Source organism: Primulina eburnea, chromosome 8, assembly GCF_022965805.1.
Source record: "Primulina eburnea isolate SZY01 chromosome 8, ASM2296580v1, whole genome shotgun sequence".
In the NCBI taxonomy this organism is placed as follows: domain Eukaryota; kingdom Viridiplantae; phylum Streptophyta; class Magnoliopsida; order Lamiales; family Gesneriaceae; genus Primulina; species Primulina eburnea.
This window is the reverse complement of record NC_133108.1, coordinates 38450193-38466927: the sequence shown is the minus strand read 5'-3', so window position 1 is coordinate 38466927 and position 16735 is coordinate 38450193. Positions and strand designations below refer to the sequence as shown.

The following is a 16735-nucleotide window of genomic DNA, read 5'->3' as shown; positions in this document are numbered from 1 at the left end:
AAAAATAGAAATTTAAAAATTATTTCCATAAAAGTATCATATGATATCTAAACCACAAATGACTCAAATTATTTTTAAATCTCTTTGGTCACTCCTGTTCAAGTACTTCAGACACAAAATCATGTAACCAAGATCGAATATTTTTTTTCTCTTTTTCCATTTGAGAATTTACTGTGAATAACTGTTCTTTTTTAACTGAGCTTATCTTACGGGTCAATTTTATGGACATATCTTTTACTCAACATGATTAATGTTAAAAGTATTACTTTTCATTTTAAATATAGATTTGATTGGCTTGTCTCATGAAAACAGATCCGTCTCACGTGAAATTTACAGGTGAGAGTATTATTGGTTTTAGGATTCGCACTCTTGTCTCTCCCTCAACGTATCAAAGTATATCTTTGAAACCATAAATTTTAAGATTTAAATTCATTGTACGTGACAAAACCAACATTTCTCTTCAGAGAGTAACCCACCACAGTGTTGTCCTACTGGCATCGATTTATGAACCAAATTCTGAAAATAAATAAAACCCAAACAAGTGGTGTGAGAGAAGAAAGCAGTCACATGACATGATCCTCCATCACGAGTATTTTGCCTTCCCACAGGCAGTTCCTTAATGTAGCATGCAAAGAGAGTAATCCCAGCCATGAAACGTGAATTTGTTTATTTTCCTGGAATATTAGTGAACATCGTGGACTCTTCTGAAACCCTAGCCTTGTGCTCTCTTCGATCTCTGCGTCTGGCTTGGAAGTTGAAGAATGCCCTATCCTACAAAGGGTATCTCTCCTTTCTCCAGATCTACCGATTTCTGATGTAAATTGTGAATCTTTCGTGTAGAAAATTAACGGGTTCTGTTATTTTGGTGCAGCTTTGGTTACATAATGATGTCCGCTGATCAGAAAAGAAAAGAAAGTGATATAGAATGGATGGAATTAAACTGACAGAAGAGAGTGAGCATACGTAGGGGATTGTATAAAGAGTATACTTTTTTGTTTACGTGTGCTCACTTCTCTTACTGTCATTTTCCTTCTCCCGTCCATTATATTATGCCTACACTACAGCGTACAGGCTCTGTTAATTCTTTGGAAGAAGCTGAAACGCAAAGGTGAAAGGAGGATGAAATCAGGGGCTTTGATTCCAAAAGATTGTGAAGATCAGTCAAGTTTATCTATCCACAATGCACACACTGTCACACTGACATACGGAAGTATTGCATAAATTTTGGGCGAAGAAGGGGAAATTCATGTCAGATTTCGTGAAAGCTTTGAACCCATTTTTCCACTATTCACGGCATGTTTCTTGATGTGATTGTTTGAATTTCCTTTTCGTAAATGGTGGGATTTTTTTATTATATCTCTAGCTAATCACTCATCGTATAATATAAAATTTTACTATTTATTGGGATTGATAGTTGAGGCGTGACTTTTGATGCTGCTGTTTGAAAGGACGACCTGGATTTGGGAAGGTACGCCTGGTTACTGTTCTGATTTAACGGAAAAAAAACGGTGTGTTTATTTCTTCTAGGGCTGTCTGTTAAATTGAATACTTTTAAAAACTCCATAATATTTGTCAATATTAGTTTCCTCTTTTCCTGTCATTCTGCAACCAAAGAAAATACAGTGATCTGCTGGAATCTCCATCATTTCCTTCTTATCATCTCTCTGTTCAATTCCGGAGCAAAATCTTGGGTTTCTTTTAGCTTGTTAATATCTACTTTTCTTAGATTTGTTCGTTGGAGGGGGGTAAAAGTAATTCTACCTCGGCTATATTTTATGTGACATATCTTTTTTTGAGAACAAGGACTATCTTTGTGATAAAGAACATGGTTGTGGATGCAACTCAAATATGGCAAGATTTCGGTTTCTTTCACTGGGAAGATATATGCATACACTCGTGACTGTTAACCAGACACGAGAATTTCAATTGACAGGTTAATTAATCTTTGGAAAGGATCCCTTTTTTGGTCAATTGTTTCTTTAATTACTCATGTGTTTGATTGAGATTATTTTGTTGAATTGCAGATAACATATGGTGCCGGGGAATGAATAGACATAGCTCCCTTCACTGAAACTTAATTCGTCAGGTGCTTTTCATATTCTTACTCTTTTTGTAACAGAAGCTCAGATTTAAAGTTGATGTTCTAAACTTTCATGAATAATCTCAAAACAATAGCTATGTGTGTGTTGTGTTTATTTCGTGATCATTTATAAAAAAAGTGTCAGATATTTGATTGAGGTTGTTGCTGATTATTTATCATGCAGTGTAAATACAAGATTTTTTGAAATTTCAATTCGTGTCTCAAAAATTGAAGCAAATATATACACACAGACAAACACACGGATATTGTTGTTGTTTGTCAGACCTTAATTGTCTTGGCTGAAGAAGAAACTCTAAAAATGAGTTTCCCCTATGGATGAAATCTGCTAATCATATATCTTGCTTAATGATAGGCTAAGTTTTTACTAAAAAGTGGCTAAACATTGTGTATATGTTCCGGATTTTTTTTCGATTTTTACATCTTAAAAAATAATTCTAGAACAGCATCATAAAGAGCAAAAAATGCTACTATGACTTGACTTCCATTGATGTGAAATTTTTCTTTCTTTCGATTGAACCCAAAACCACCGATCTATTTTCCATAAACTTATAATATTGGATTTAGTGGCGTGGAAACTAAAATGTTAGCACATAAAAAAAATTACGGGGAAAGTGTACTTTTTATACTTTGTATTAATATGAAAATGGTTCGAGTATCGAATAAAATTTTTGAGGATGAATTGCTGGAACCATTCTCCCCCCACAATTGGTTGGATTAGTGTGTTTTTCAGAGGAAAAGTCTGAAAACTACCTTATTAAGGCTCGTGGTCTTACTGATTTTGTTGTATCTTGACTAAGAGTATATTTTACTAAATTTTAGATTCTAGAATACATATTGTAACTGTTTATTTGTTTTGTTAATTAAGAATAAGATCATCAATTATCATAAAGTGATACAAATTAAAAAGGATTCCTGAGCTTGAGCTCCAAAAGTTAGGTGCACTATGAAAATGGACCATTTTAGCTAGTTTTAATTTTAACTTTTACATGTTAACCATAGTCTAAATTCATCATTCCATGCCTTATCTGTAGTTGAAGGTACAAGGGGTAACAAAAACAAGTAAATGCAAGGCCATCTCTTTTTTGAGGATCAAACAATTTTTTTTATGTGTGTTCATCGATTCAAACAGTGCCAGTGGCCTTTGAGATTCCCATGTAATCAAATAATTTAGACAAAAACATTATTCTTGCCGAATGTACGTAACTGAGTTGCTAAGCTATATAACTTCTTGTTCTCGAGTCTGAAGAAAGGTATCACTGCATAATAAGCGATAACTTTTCACTTGAAAAACAAAGTAGTTGCCTAATTTACACTACAAAATAATTGATGGTGAGAGGAGTTACACGGGTAATTTATTGACTGGCTTAAGTAGTAGTGGCTAGCACCATTACTATAAATCCATCTATAGAAGTGGTGAAATAGTTGCTTCCGTAATTGATGATTTTAGAATCTGTAAATAATAACCATTTGCTCCGGTTTAATGATACAAATGCTAACAGTAACCATGTTTAGTTATTGAAACATATGAAGCAGTTTTCACAAACTCCTTTCACAAATAGGATTTCAAAAAACAACATTACCACAAAAAACTTATGAAGCTGAATATTCAGATCGGTTTTATGCTACGTGACTAATCGCTAGTGTATACACACAATGGTCCAAGGGTTGCTTAAAAAATGTCTCTTAAAATTATAGGTTCTTAGGACCCATTTTTCCCGGTGCTAGAAAGACAACAATATACTTTTTATTCTTAAGCCACTTCGGTCTATGACTTTGCCTCCTTTATTAACAGTTGGTGGCCACTAGTGCGCCTTGATCAACGAATCTAACCTTTTCAACTCCACTATTGAAAAAAATTCATGGCTTATGTCGAGTTCTTTGAGTTTCATTGTGGCTAATTTATATGTACCATATTTAACTTAGTTTGAAGACATTCACTATGTTAGTTTTAACTTGTATATTTGCCTTTATATCAAGCCAAATATGATATTTTCTTCACAATTTGCTCAAACTTTTGTTTACCTGAAGCTTTAACTTGTAAACTTAATGCTGTAGGTTCAACATTTGTGGTATCATTTTATAAAGAAATTATATATGCATGGAAGGATCCTTCTTTAAGCACACCTTAATATCTTAGTAGCTAAATCTAGGAAAAATTATTTCCCCTCTGTGTTGATAAGTAGCAAAACAAAAAAAAAAACTCTAAATCAATAAACTAAGTTTGCATTCAATTTTTTCTTAAAAAACGAAAAATTGTATATCAAATCGTATATTCATTAAACGAATGTGAAGGACCTGATTTTAAATTAAAAATCAAGAGAAGTCAATTACTATTGGCTCTCCAAGTTCATTAGCGAGTCTAGTTCAAAATAGTTCGTGAAGATATTATTTACCAAAAATATTTACAATTCTTTTAATTTAAATTTTTTTTTGGTGTATTTTCTTTATGTGTGTGTTTCTAGAGAGATCGAAGAGAAAGTATTTGGATTAATATTGCACAATATTGGATCCTACTAATTTAGCCTCTCTACTCCTGAAAAGTTGTCCAACCATGGGTGAAAGCACGACTAGCTCATTTGGTGTTCCACGTCCCAACCTTTTTGTTCTATAGTTTAAATGGCACTGGGTCTGAGTTTACTTCTGATGCTTTCAGTGATTTATTTCCATCTAAGGAATGGTTCTATCCATAATTTAAATCAAAATTTGTATCATTTCTGGAGAACATTCACCATTAGTTTTATACACATGATAAAAGTTACTCTGGACGAATACTTTTCCGAGGGAGATTATAAACTTTTAACTAGGTATTTCTTGTCAAAATCATTCAACAGTATCGAACTGTTTCATTACTAGCTCTCAAATCTCAATGGTTCTCTTTGTATTTCATTTTTTGTGGAGTTTTTTTTTAAAAGGAATTTTTTTTTTGTAGAGTTACGATTTACCATCATTTAAAGTGAATAGGTTATTAACTGCAGTGGATGATTAGATTTTCAATTTTTTCGGTTTCATTATAAAGATTTTATATCAATTTGTTGGCGATTATTCAAAGGTTTCATGTTTGCTCATTTCAATTTAACTAACAGAAAATGAAAAAATTCAGGACTCTAAATCTGAGCAGCATATTCTTGTTTTGCTGTGTTCCTCTTTTCCTAATTACTTTCTATGTTTTGTTATACATAATGGATGTTTACCGCATAGCATTTTTTGGTCGGTTGGATTTAAGGCTGTGAATGGTTTGGTTTTATTATGTCATGCCCTCTCCCTCTATTCTTATTGTTTTTCATTCCGATATTGTAAAATAAACAAAATCTAATTCACCATGTTCGATTTGGAATTCGAGAATAATAATTAGACTCGCAGTTAAATAAGGTCGTCTTTTACGATGACAGAATGCAAACTTCTAGCGCAAGTTTTGGAAACTTATCTTGAAACTGATCAAAATCAAGTAGTGGTAGTAGAATATGTCTTTCTAGATTGTTTTCGGAAATTATTGTTTGATTTTTACCGTTTTCTAATATGTTTAGACGTGTGTGCTAACTAGGAGATTATTATGCTTGCTTCTGAGTATGATCCCCCTTTGTAATTTTGTTCAGTCTTAATTTTGTCATTGTCTTGGAGGTGATGTGTATTTCTTATTTCATTATCTTACTTTTATGAAAACATTTTGAATCTTAGAGAAATAGAAAAGAAAGGATACAGTGAAGTTGTTATATGTTAAATTTTTTTATTTATGCGTGCATGCTCCAAAAATGTAGGGTATAGTGACCGTCTTTCGAAGTGTTGTTTATGCTTATTTACTGGTGTGTTGTCCTGTTTGTATATTTATTGGAACATCGACCTTAGGGATACGGAGAAATAGGGCTAAAGAGAGCCAAAAAGAGATATTTCGCGTATAATCCATGCATGATCTTTAATGTTTTCAATTCGGTATGTAGACACGTGCAGTACTTTGTCATCGGACTTGAGAGGATTTTATGTATCGGATTGAATACCTAGTTCCCAATATTAGCAACCAATTTTCTTCAATGAAAAATACATGTTCCAAAGATCAGTTTCAAGCACTATTAACTTGTTTATTTTACCAGATTCATCATGGAAGGACAGCAAATTTCATTGGCTGTTACATCAAACGCTCCTGCACCTCTTTCTGACTCGGAGAGCAGCATTCACAAGTATCCAGTCAAGTATGCGACACTAAATAATGATGCCTCCTGTTTGAAGCCATGCGTGGTGAATCAATGGAATGGGCGATGGGGTGCGTACTTACGTGCCAATGGTGAACACATTTCGCTTGTATCTTTTGAAACAAAGGAGGAAGCTGCATTGATGGCTCAGAAAAGCGCATCCATCGAGTTTTGTGATGTAGACTCAAACACACGACAGTTCCAGAGTCACTCCACCACTGATGAAGTCATCAGCATGACCATGGACAGCTCATATGGTACGATGTTTCCGAATTTTTGGAGGGCTCAAGTTCAGGAGAAGTCTGATCGCCAGCTTTGCGCGATACCTTAGGCTTCAATCTGCAGCAACTTTTCACGAAGTTTCTCACACCATTAAGCATTTCCCTCGAACCTCTGAAGATGAAGGCGTCAAGAAGATGTAGATGTCACGTTTTTCGACATGTCTATGAAGTTATGGAAGTTTCGGTACTGCTCTTGGAGTAGTAGCCAAAACTACGTTTTCACCAGAGGCTGGAATATGGCTTTTCGAAAGAAAGTGTTTGAAGCCAAAGGATATGGTTATTTTCTCGGCATATGAGCACAGTGACGGCTTGGATGAGGTTGGTAAACAGTAAACTGTATGTTGTACATGTGTCATATAATAACAATGATGGAGATCACCTGATTCGAGATGTCACCGACAACGGCGAGGGTTTTTCGTCGGAATTCGTGATGGGGCAGACTGCTGGTGGTAGTCATAGAAATGAAGAAATTGGGAGAATGGATGCACAGCATGGTCCAGACGAGAAACCAAGTGTGCCATCTCTACTAGAGCATAACAATATCACCAATGTGGTGTTATGAATATGATTGTTGCTCCACATGTGGTGAAGCAATATAGCAGCACCACACAATTTTTCTTTAAATATATTTGTTTAATTTTATTATTTTAATTGAATAATATATTTTATAATAATTTTTTTTGTAATTTTAAATAAATATTAAAACAATTTTCTTGAATTTTTTTAAATATTATTTATAAAAATATAATTTCTTTGAATTGAAATTAATTAACTATAATACATATAAATTTAATAGACAATCAAATTAAATTATTAGTGTATTAGAAAAAATACAAATAACGAACGAAGATAAAACATTCACTATGAACTATGAAATGTATTAATTGACCATTTGTGAGAACATAGTAATTCAATTATATAATGTCATGTCTATGTTATATTTTTCACTTAATATCAAACGTTCGTATTTTTTCCTTCCAATGCTTTTTTTATTATTAAAAGAACATTTTAAAAATTATTTTGTTTAAACAAAACATTAATAATTTAATGTTGATATAAAAATGAATATTCTGAAAAATTAGTGCGTGCAGATATGTTGAAGATGATTTTTTCGAAGCACAAATGAAGAATGTGGTGCAACGTATAATGAGTTGCAGATACCTTAATCTCTTCCATGAGGGAAATTTTTTATGATTTAAAACTTTAAATTAATTTTAAATTTGTAAAAAATTAGCCCATCCACTCGTATTTTCGTTTCAGTATAATACTTTGAAATTTTTTTCAATTTTTTCTTGAAAATTTTTTTTTTGCTCCACTCACAAAAGTGTAGCTCTGATATACCTTATCCATGTATAATATCATGAAAAATGGATACAAATTTTTGACTGCTATTTAATATGGGCAACAAGTCTGGAAAATATCTAAAAATATCAAATTTAGTTATTTGTACCATGTCGAAGTAAGGAACCATGACATATATTTTTGAAATAGATTCCATTTTGAGAGAGTTGAAAAAACACTATCTCATTGAAATGTTCTATATATCTGTCCTTTCTCAATGCATTTTTTTAGACAAACAAAGACTCTGTTTTTTCCTCTTTTCGGACGGTAAATATTTTCTCAAAACATAGTGTATGAATCAAACCCATGTTTGAATTGAGATACTGATGCAAGTTCTTCCTTTCTGATTCAGATAGTGTCCTTGATGGTACTAAAATAGACAAATCAAATGAACGTTGGTATGCGTGGTGTAAGTAAATCACATCAACCACTTGAAAAATGACTAAATTGCGAAAGAAAATCAACTTCCTCGTAAAAAGTTGGTGATAATCAAAGAGAAACAAAATCAGAACAAGACCAAATTGAAATGCTGAGGTTGATATAGCAACGGCAGAAAAAGAAAAAGGACAAGAAGAATTTACTTTGATGACAGAATATTTCAAGAAACAAAATTCAATCTAAAAGTAACATAGAACATAATAACTATCTATCTCTAAATCAGCACTTCTTCAATCTATATTTGGAATGGTGCAATGGATTTTGAAAGATCGATACTTCAAATGGTCGCTTTATACTTCGATTTGTGGTGTAGAAGAAAAACAAGACTTCCAGCCAAACACAAATTTGATATCAGTAGTAGCTCAATGATATCACCGCTGCTACTTGCCAACAACAAAGCAACTCTTATCGCCTTGCGTCATCGCTTTTTGCTGAGATCACGGTAACTATCGAATAACATGGAACCCGATCATATGTCGGTCTACACATTAAAACGTTGGTTGAAAGATTTGACATCTCACTCCTGATGTTGCACTATAAATACCAACAAATTAAAGAAACTCTTAAACATCAGTATAAATGGAGATGGGGGAGGGGCGGCAATGAAACATATTCAACATCTCTTTTACAAACATGGGTCTAGATTTATGACTGGAATATACATGTCCCTTGGTAAACAATCACGCCCGCCAAATTTGGTTGTGCGATTTGCTACCACCTTTCAGACTAATAATAATTTTCTACCTTTACTACCATTCAAATCAATCCTTTCTGTGTTATATTTCTTTCATTTTCCATTATGGTTTAGTACCAGACTATCCTTCCCTAAACAACAGGAGACTAGCTCATATGAGGACTACTACAGAAATCATATTCTGCAACCTAAATATTTCAGAGTCTAATAAGTTGATTTTCAGGATCATATATATGATTAAATTAAAAAGAGATAAATGGAGCTATTGTGCATTCAAGTTTTTAACAAATATTGTGGCATTTAAAATTATTGCTAGTGCTAAGGCGTAAAACGTTTTGAAGATGAGCATTATATGATTGCATTTGATGACACTTGGATTGTTAAAAAAGATTTCCAGTAAGCTCAGAGATGGAAAACATTGAGAGGCAGCTCGCTAAAATCACGTGAAAGAGGGCAAGGTTTGTTTTAGAAGCAACGATTATTAGCGAGAGTAAATAGAGGAAACCTCATTCCAAAGTGAGATAATTTGTCTAATTTCAGCAAGAGCAATAATATGAAGCACTTCAATTGTAATCAGTCCATTTTAACTCATCAATCACCTAGATCAATCACATGTATTTTCTGGGGGAAGCAAGCAGTCACTGTGTCATGCGTATTAAGTGGAATGAGGCCACCTGGTCCTCAGTGACCAGTTCCTGAACGATCCACATCACTCATCTTGTCACGAGTATTTGCTTGTGTCATGCGTCGAAACTTTGTTGTGCCAGATTGCCTGTATCACAAAAGGGGCCTTCCGATTCCTTATCGTCCATGCTAGAAGCACCTTTTGACAGTAATGTGGTCTGGGACAGCAAACGTCAAACAAGAGAGATGTTTGCATGAATGAAATAGCATCACAAAGCATATCAAGCAGATCCCAGTCTACTGCTGATCGAACACTCAAACTGGTTGGAAAACCTAAAATTTTCACTTCAGACAATTTTTTATCTAGTACAAAATAATTCTAAATAATGTGGGTGGAAGAACAGTAAAATCCTGGGTATCAATGATAGAAATTTCACTTCATAAATTATAAGTTCTTTCTAGTTTTAATGTAGTTCATAAATGTTTCTGAAACTACTGCCAGACATGCATATAGATAGATGATCAAATAGAAGTAATAGTCATCACTTAGAGGCTCCAAAATTTGAGATGAATATCCATCAGGTCCTGTAAGATGTTGCTAACTATCGCAAGATGCATGCATAGCCTCAAGAAAAAGAGGGAGCCTAGAACTTTTGCGAATTGAGTTAGGCATATAATTGGTAGGATAGAAGACACTCAATAAGTGACTTCTTTGAAATCATCATTCGAAGTACATTAATATGTTTTAAAAATTTCGCAGCCAATACATAAAACTCGTTCATAACTTTCAAATCGTAAAGCTCGTTCATGACTTTCAAATCACGCCTTACCGCAGCTTCTAAAAGTAACTTCTAGATGCCGACCACTTCCAAATACACCATAGATGAAGAGGTTGCTCAGAATATTTCTCTGAGCTATATATTATCAAGTTGTGGACTCATTCTACTACTTCTTAATTCATGCAAAGTTAGGAACAGAATCAACATATATATTTGACACTCTTGTAGTCTAATCCACTCATACTATGATTGTATATATGACATTTAATATCTTCAAGATATAAACATAAAATCGATAGCGTTTACGAGTTCTCTTCAATTTTTCTCAAAGTGTGATAAACAAAAGCCCACTAGTTGAATCAGTAGTCAATGATATTATGTATCCTTCCTAGTTAACTAGATCTTCAACATAATTACACAGATTTTTGAATGAAACACATCAACATCAAACAGATACTGTAGCATATAAAAACTTTAGGATCGACGTGAAGTACGTAATAGATGACGGATCATTCCTATCTATAATTTGATGGAACTTTGGGGCTTAGAGCTCGGACAACGTTATGTCAAGGTTAGGCCTCATAATGATGCCATACCTCTTGAGTTTCTTTCATCTTATAAAAGTGTTTCAGCTTGTGAAGCAAATTGTTGTCGACGTTTTGACATCGATCATAACACTGGCTAGTGAGCTATTAAATGAGACAACCGTGCACATCATGTTGGATCAATTTTATTTATATGTGCTTATACATGAATAATTACATTTTGTGTTGTTTATTAAGTTACGGCCAAATTAAAGTGATCGGTTAAAAATTTGACTATTGGACTTTAATTTAAAAAATATAGGTTGATGGTCTTTAAAATATAGAGACGTGAGTGTAATTTCTGTTTTTATGATCTTCTAAAACAAAGATATCAGAAGATAGTAATATAGATTATCTATATATGGGTCATAGTTCTCAAATCGCTCGTGATCACATTCCATATAGAGTCGCTCATGCTTGAATCATTGAGATTTGTTTAAAGTTTTAGATATTATTTGAATCCAGATCTGGAAAAGAAATTTTGTTTGAAAAGTTTTTTATATGGCATCAGATCTATAAAATATTTTGGGTTAAAAACAAATCTTTTAAAGTTTCCATTTTGGTAACTAGATTTTGGTTGAAAATTTTAAAGATTCGATACAAGATTTCGATTTTCCGTCTAGCTTTTGTTCAAAAAATTTTTTTAGAGGAAAATATATAAAATTTGAGTAAACAAATTTCACCAAAATCGACCTAGGGAGCGCCCAAAACTACCCAGACAGGCGTAGGCACGCCCAGGACGTTCTAAATAATGCAGACATCGCCCCAGCTCGTGAACAATACAAAAATATCGGCTCATGTTTATTCGGTTTAAGATTAAATATCTAATTATTCAAATAATGATAAGATTATATGTATTTTAAAATAGATTGATTGGAATAAAATGTCGTCAAAGTAACTTTTTTTATGGAAATTAATTATATTTTAAAATACAAAAAGATTTTGGTATATATGATTGATATGAATATTGATCGGCCTAAAGGAAGATTAATATAATTACATATGCACTTGTGGTGATAAACATATGATAGTTGTTCGATTTTCACGTGAATAATAAATATGTCCAAAGGAAGGTTGTTATTTGACATGATATATATTATCAATGCTTGACTGCTGCGTCAAGATATAACTTACAAGTTAATCTTTTGTCCAAAGATAAAACATTAATGGAGTGCTCGGTATCCTGTTTATGAGGTTTACATTATTTTAATTTATTAATTATTTTATTTAAGCATTTGGTTGAGCATGTATATTTTGTTTTTGTGCTATATTCAAATTTGACTCCTGCAAATATTCATTCCAACATAAATTTTATTCATATGTTAAATGACTCAAACTTTAAATTGTGACAAGAGAATTTATTGATAGTTATCGGAGAAATAAATTTGGACCTTGCGACAAGGAACGACTCTCCTCCCGCAATTACGGATAAGAGTACCTCTGATGAAAAGGAGTTTAAAATATGGAAGAGATCGAATCGCATGTATATGATGATCATGAAGAGGGCTATTCCAAAAACATTCAGTTGTACAATGTCTGGTGACATTGCTATGGCTAAGGTTTACCTTTAGGACCTCGAAAAGAGGTATGCTAAAAATGAATGTCTGAAATTGGTGCACGTTTGACAAGCCTCGTTTCAATGAGGTACAAAGGTAAAAGCAACATATGAGAATACATTATGAAGATCTCTAATCTGCTTCAAGGTTGAAGCATTGAAGTTTGACCTCTCTAAGGACTGGCTGGTGCATTTAGTTTTGATATCTCTTCCTCCACAGTTCAATCAGTTTATGTGAGATATAACTGTCAAAAAGAGCCTTGGTCTCTGAATGACCTCATCTCGCACTGTGTTCAAGAAGAAGAAAGATTGAAGCAAGACAAGACAAAAAGTGTTCATTACGCCTCTACCTCGAAGGATAAAGGAAAAAAATAAATGATAAGAAGCTGCGGATACATTGCCTCTGAAGAAACAACAGATGAATCCTAGTGATTCTCAAAGTGCTAGTTGTTTCTTCTATGGCATTGATGGGCATATAAAGAAGCAATGCACATATTATCACACTTGGCGTGATAAGAAAGATATGCTTCTTAATATGGTTTGTTCTGTGTTAATTTCACTTCAGTGCCTAGGCACACATGGTGGATCGATTCTAGTACAACTCACATCAGTGTGTCTACGCAAGGTTATCTGGATTGGCGAAAACCAAGTGATGCTGAAAGATTCATCTACGTTGGTGACATTGTTGCATGACACCAAGACCAGGAGATTTCTAGTTAAGAATTTCGAGAGGAAATATCTTGGTAATGAATCTTTTGTACTGGGTATCCAGATACATCAAAATCATTCTCAATGTATTCTTGGATTATCTTAGAAAGCTTATGTCGAGAAAGTTCTCAAGCGATATGGGATGTAAGACTGTAAAGAAATAATACCCATGTGGCTAAAGGAGACAAATTTAGTCTCAAACAATATCGCAAGAATGATTTTGAAGAAAATGATTTGCAGAAGACTCCTTGTGCATCTACAGTGGGGAGTCTGACGATGCTCAAGTTTGTATACGTCCAGATATTGCATACGTGACAGAAATGTTGGGATGATATTTAAGTAATCCGGGAGTGGAACATTGGAAAGCAGTCAAAAGATTTTTACGATACCTACAGAGAACAAAAGATTACATGCTCATATATCTGAGGATGAATCAACTTAAGATCATTGGGTATACTAACTCCGGTTTTGCTGGATGCCAAGATAATATGAAATCTACGTTGGGCTATATCTATCTCCTGGCTGGAGGTGTCATTTCCTGGAAGAGTGGTAAACAGTCTCTTATAGCCTCTTGCACCATGACAGACGAGTTTATAGCGTGTTATGAGGCATCCAATCATGGAATATGGCTGCAAAGGGACTGCACATCGTTGATGCATTGAAAGACCATTAAGAATACATTGTGACGATAAATCAGTAGTTATATATTCCAATAACAATAGAAGCTTGGCAAAATAAAACATATTGACATCAAGTTCATTGTTGTTATAGAAAAAATTCATAGTGGAAATTTGTCTATTGAGTATATCGATACAAACTCCATGGTTGCGGATCCGCTCACTGAGGGATTACCACCCAAACAGTTTCATGAGCACACTGCTAGTATGAGTGTCATGTCAATTGAGGAAATTCAGTTTAATTGGAGTTTGTCATTTTAAATCCTTTTCAGTTGTAGATATTTTCAGTTACATCTATGTAAATTTATTTTGTGCAGAAATAAATTTCAAATTAAGTCACACTCTGATTATGGTTTAAAGTTTGGTCTCAATAAGGCTAAGAAAGGACCAGTTGGAAATAAGCATGTTATGCTCACATTGTATGAAATTTTCATGTTACACATCCACTTCATAATCCATGTCATTCAGTTGTGTTGCCATATTTGACCATTGACGGGTCTAGTTACCTCGAGAGTAGCGAAGACTGATTTGATCCTATGTTGATGTGTTGACGAACCGGACTGGTTATAGATACATTTCAAAATGACAATATTTTTGAGCTCATACGATCATGTTCACAAATATAATTATAAAGTTACATATGTAGCACAAGTGGAAGATTGTTGGATCAATTTTATTTATATGAGCTTATATGTAAATAATTTGGTTGTGGGATGTTTATTAAGTTAAACTCAAATTTAAAGTGATCGGTTAAAATTTTGGGCCTTTGGCTGCTGAGCTTTAATGAATCTAAAGGTTGTAAGCTTTTACTGTATACAGACATAAGTGTAATTCATGTTTCTATGAAGGGTTAAAACAGAAATATCAGAAGATAATGATGGACATTATCTATATATGGGTCATGGTCCTCAGATCGCGCGTGATCATGTTCCAGATTCTCTCTCCTATTAAGAATAGTTAAGAATATAAAATGATTCTCTCAACGAAAAGAACGCATAAATCTAGAAGATCAAGACATGTTCTAAAGAATTTATGATTATGACTTCACGTACATGACTTCCGCTTAAGTTCTAAGTCAAATTTTTAATGATTTTGCACGATGGATCATGTAATTTATGTGGATTTTCACAACACATCCATATCATGATAATCAATATTATTTACCTTCTACTCAACGATTCTTTAAAATTTTCAACTTCCGCATTATCAATTTTACACATTAAAGAAAACATGACATACATTCTTATCCGGAAACGTACTCTCTAAAACTTTGCAAACTCACATCAAAATAACCATAGACACTAGATGTTTGCATGCCCGTAGAACATGAAGACGATTAGTCTTCAAACTTGCAAAACAAGCATGAATTCGACAAGTAAAAAAAAGTAAGTTCAAGCAAAAAATTTACAACATAATACCTCAAAAATCATAAGCAAAGACATGCTCATATCTCAGTTGCCCCAACACAAAATTAATCGCAAAAGAAATTGAACAATTTATAGTTACCATGGGAAGTTAAAGATCTTGCAATAGAAGTTATGCATACTCCCAAATCAATCACCATCTGCTTAATCACATCAGACTCAACAGTGAAAGGCTCATATCTTAGAATAAATAAAATGACAAAAAATAATAATATTTTAGAATCAAATAGAAATTGCCGTATATTCACATAATGGAACTCCCAATCTTCCATATCGGTATGGTTCTGAAATCCTCGTCCGAAAGGAAGAACTGAACAAAAATATTAAAAAATAACATAAAATAGAACTAATTAAATTAATTAGTAGGATAAAAAAATCAAATAAATCTAAAAGTGAAAACACTGTTGGAAAAACAAAACCAAAAACCAAACCCATGTTTTTGCATTTCCGAAACAAAAAAAAAATGTAATCAGCTAGGAATCAAATATCAAAATAAATCTGAAAATAAATCAAAGTCTTGAAAAAAACTATGCTTTTGCATCTTCAACAAGAAACAGCTTTTTCCATCAGTTTCCAGCCACTAGAATACAAGATTCAGATGAATCTGAGAATTAATGTCACCTCAGAAAATAACAAGAGCCTTTCATATATGAAAACACACTAATTAAATAAAATTTCCAGCTGCAGAGACGCAAGAATCAAATAACTTTAAGAATGAAATCACAAAGAATAGCCAAATTTTTGCATTTTGAAACACAAACACAAGTAGCTAGCAAGGTAAAAAAGAAAGAAGAAGAAGAAGAAGAAGAAGAAGAAGGGATTCAACTTATCACATCACCGTGTCTCTTTTCAGGTGCAGAAAAAAGGATAAAACTCGAGATAACGTGAAAAAGATAAGCCATAAGCTTCGTATTTACTTAAAATTGGAGTTTTTAATTCAAAAGATTGCCCTAGTACTAGAAAAACCACAAGTTTATTTCTGTTAAAACAAGAACAGTAACCAGGCGTACCTTCTTCATACCATCTCGTCCTTCTCCCAATGCAACATCAAAAGTCACGCTTCGGGGTTCCATCATTTTGGGATAACATTATTTAAAATATAATTTTTTAAAACCAAAAAGAAAACTGTTTTTTGTATGTGATAATAAATATTAAGTGGCTAAGTCTGTTCTAATGTACAACAATTTATTTCTATATTTTTCTCAACTTTTTCCAGCTTTTATACGACATATGATGAATTGAATTAACAAGAAAATGGCAGTAAACGCCTGTATATATATGTATATATATATTTTCCACCTTACGAGAAAAAGAAAAGAATAGAGAAGGAAATTGACGGAAAAGA

General features: G+C 33.2%; 2 long non-coding RNA genes across 2 annotated transcripts; both read left to right on the top strand.

The window, feature by feature from the left end:
• The first annotated feature begins 492 nt into the window (after nucleotides 1–492).
• Nucleotides 493–7160, top strand: LOC140839596 (uncharacterized). Its single transcript, XR_012119764.1, has 4 exons — nucleotides 493–780; nucleotides 872–1933; nucleotides 2025–2086; nucleotides 6187–7160. It is a non-coding gene; the product is annotated as an uncharacterized lncRNA (long non-coding RNA).
• A 1268-nt stretch (nucleotides 7161–8428) lies between these two features.
• Nucleotides 8429–16493, top strand: LOC140839595 (uncharacterized). Its single transcript, XR_012119763.1, has 2 exons — nucleotides 8429–8824; nucleotides 15469–16493. It is a non-coding gene; the product is annotated as an uncharacterized lncRNA (long non-coding RNA).
• The last annotated feature ends 242 nt before the right edge of the window (nucleotides 16494–16735 follow it).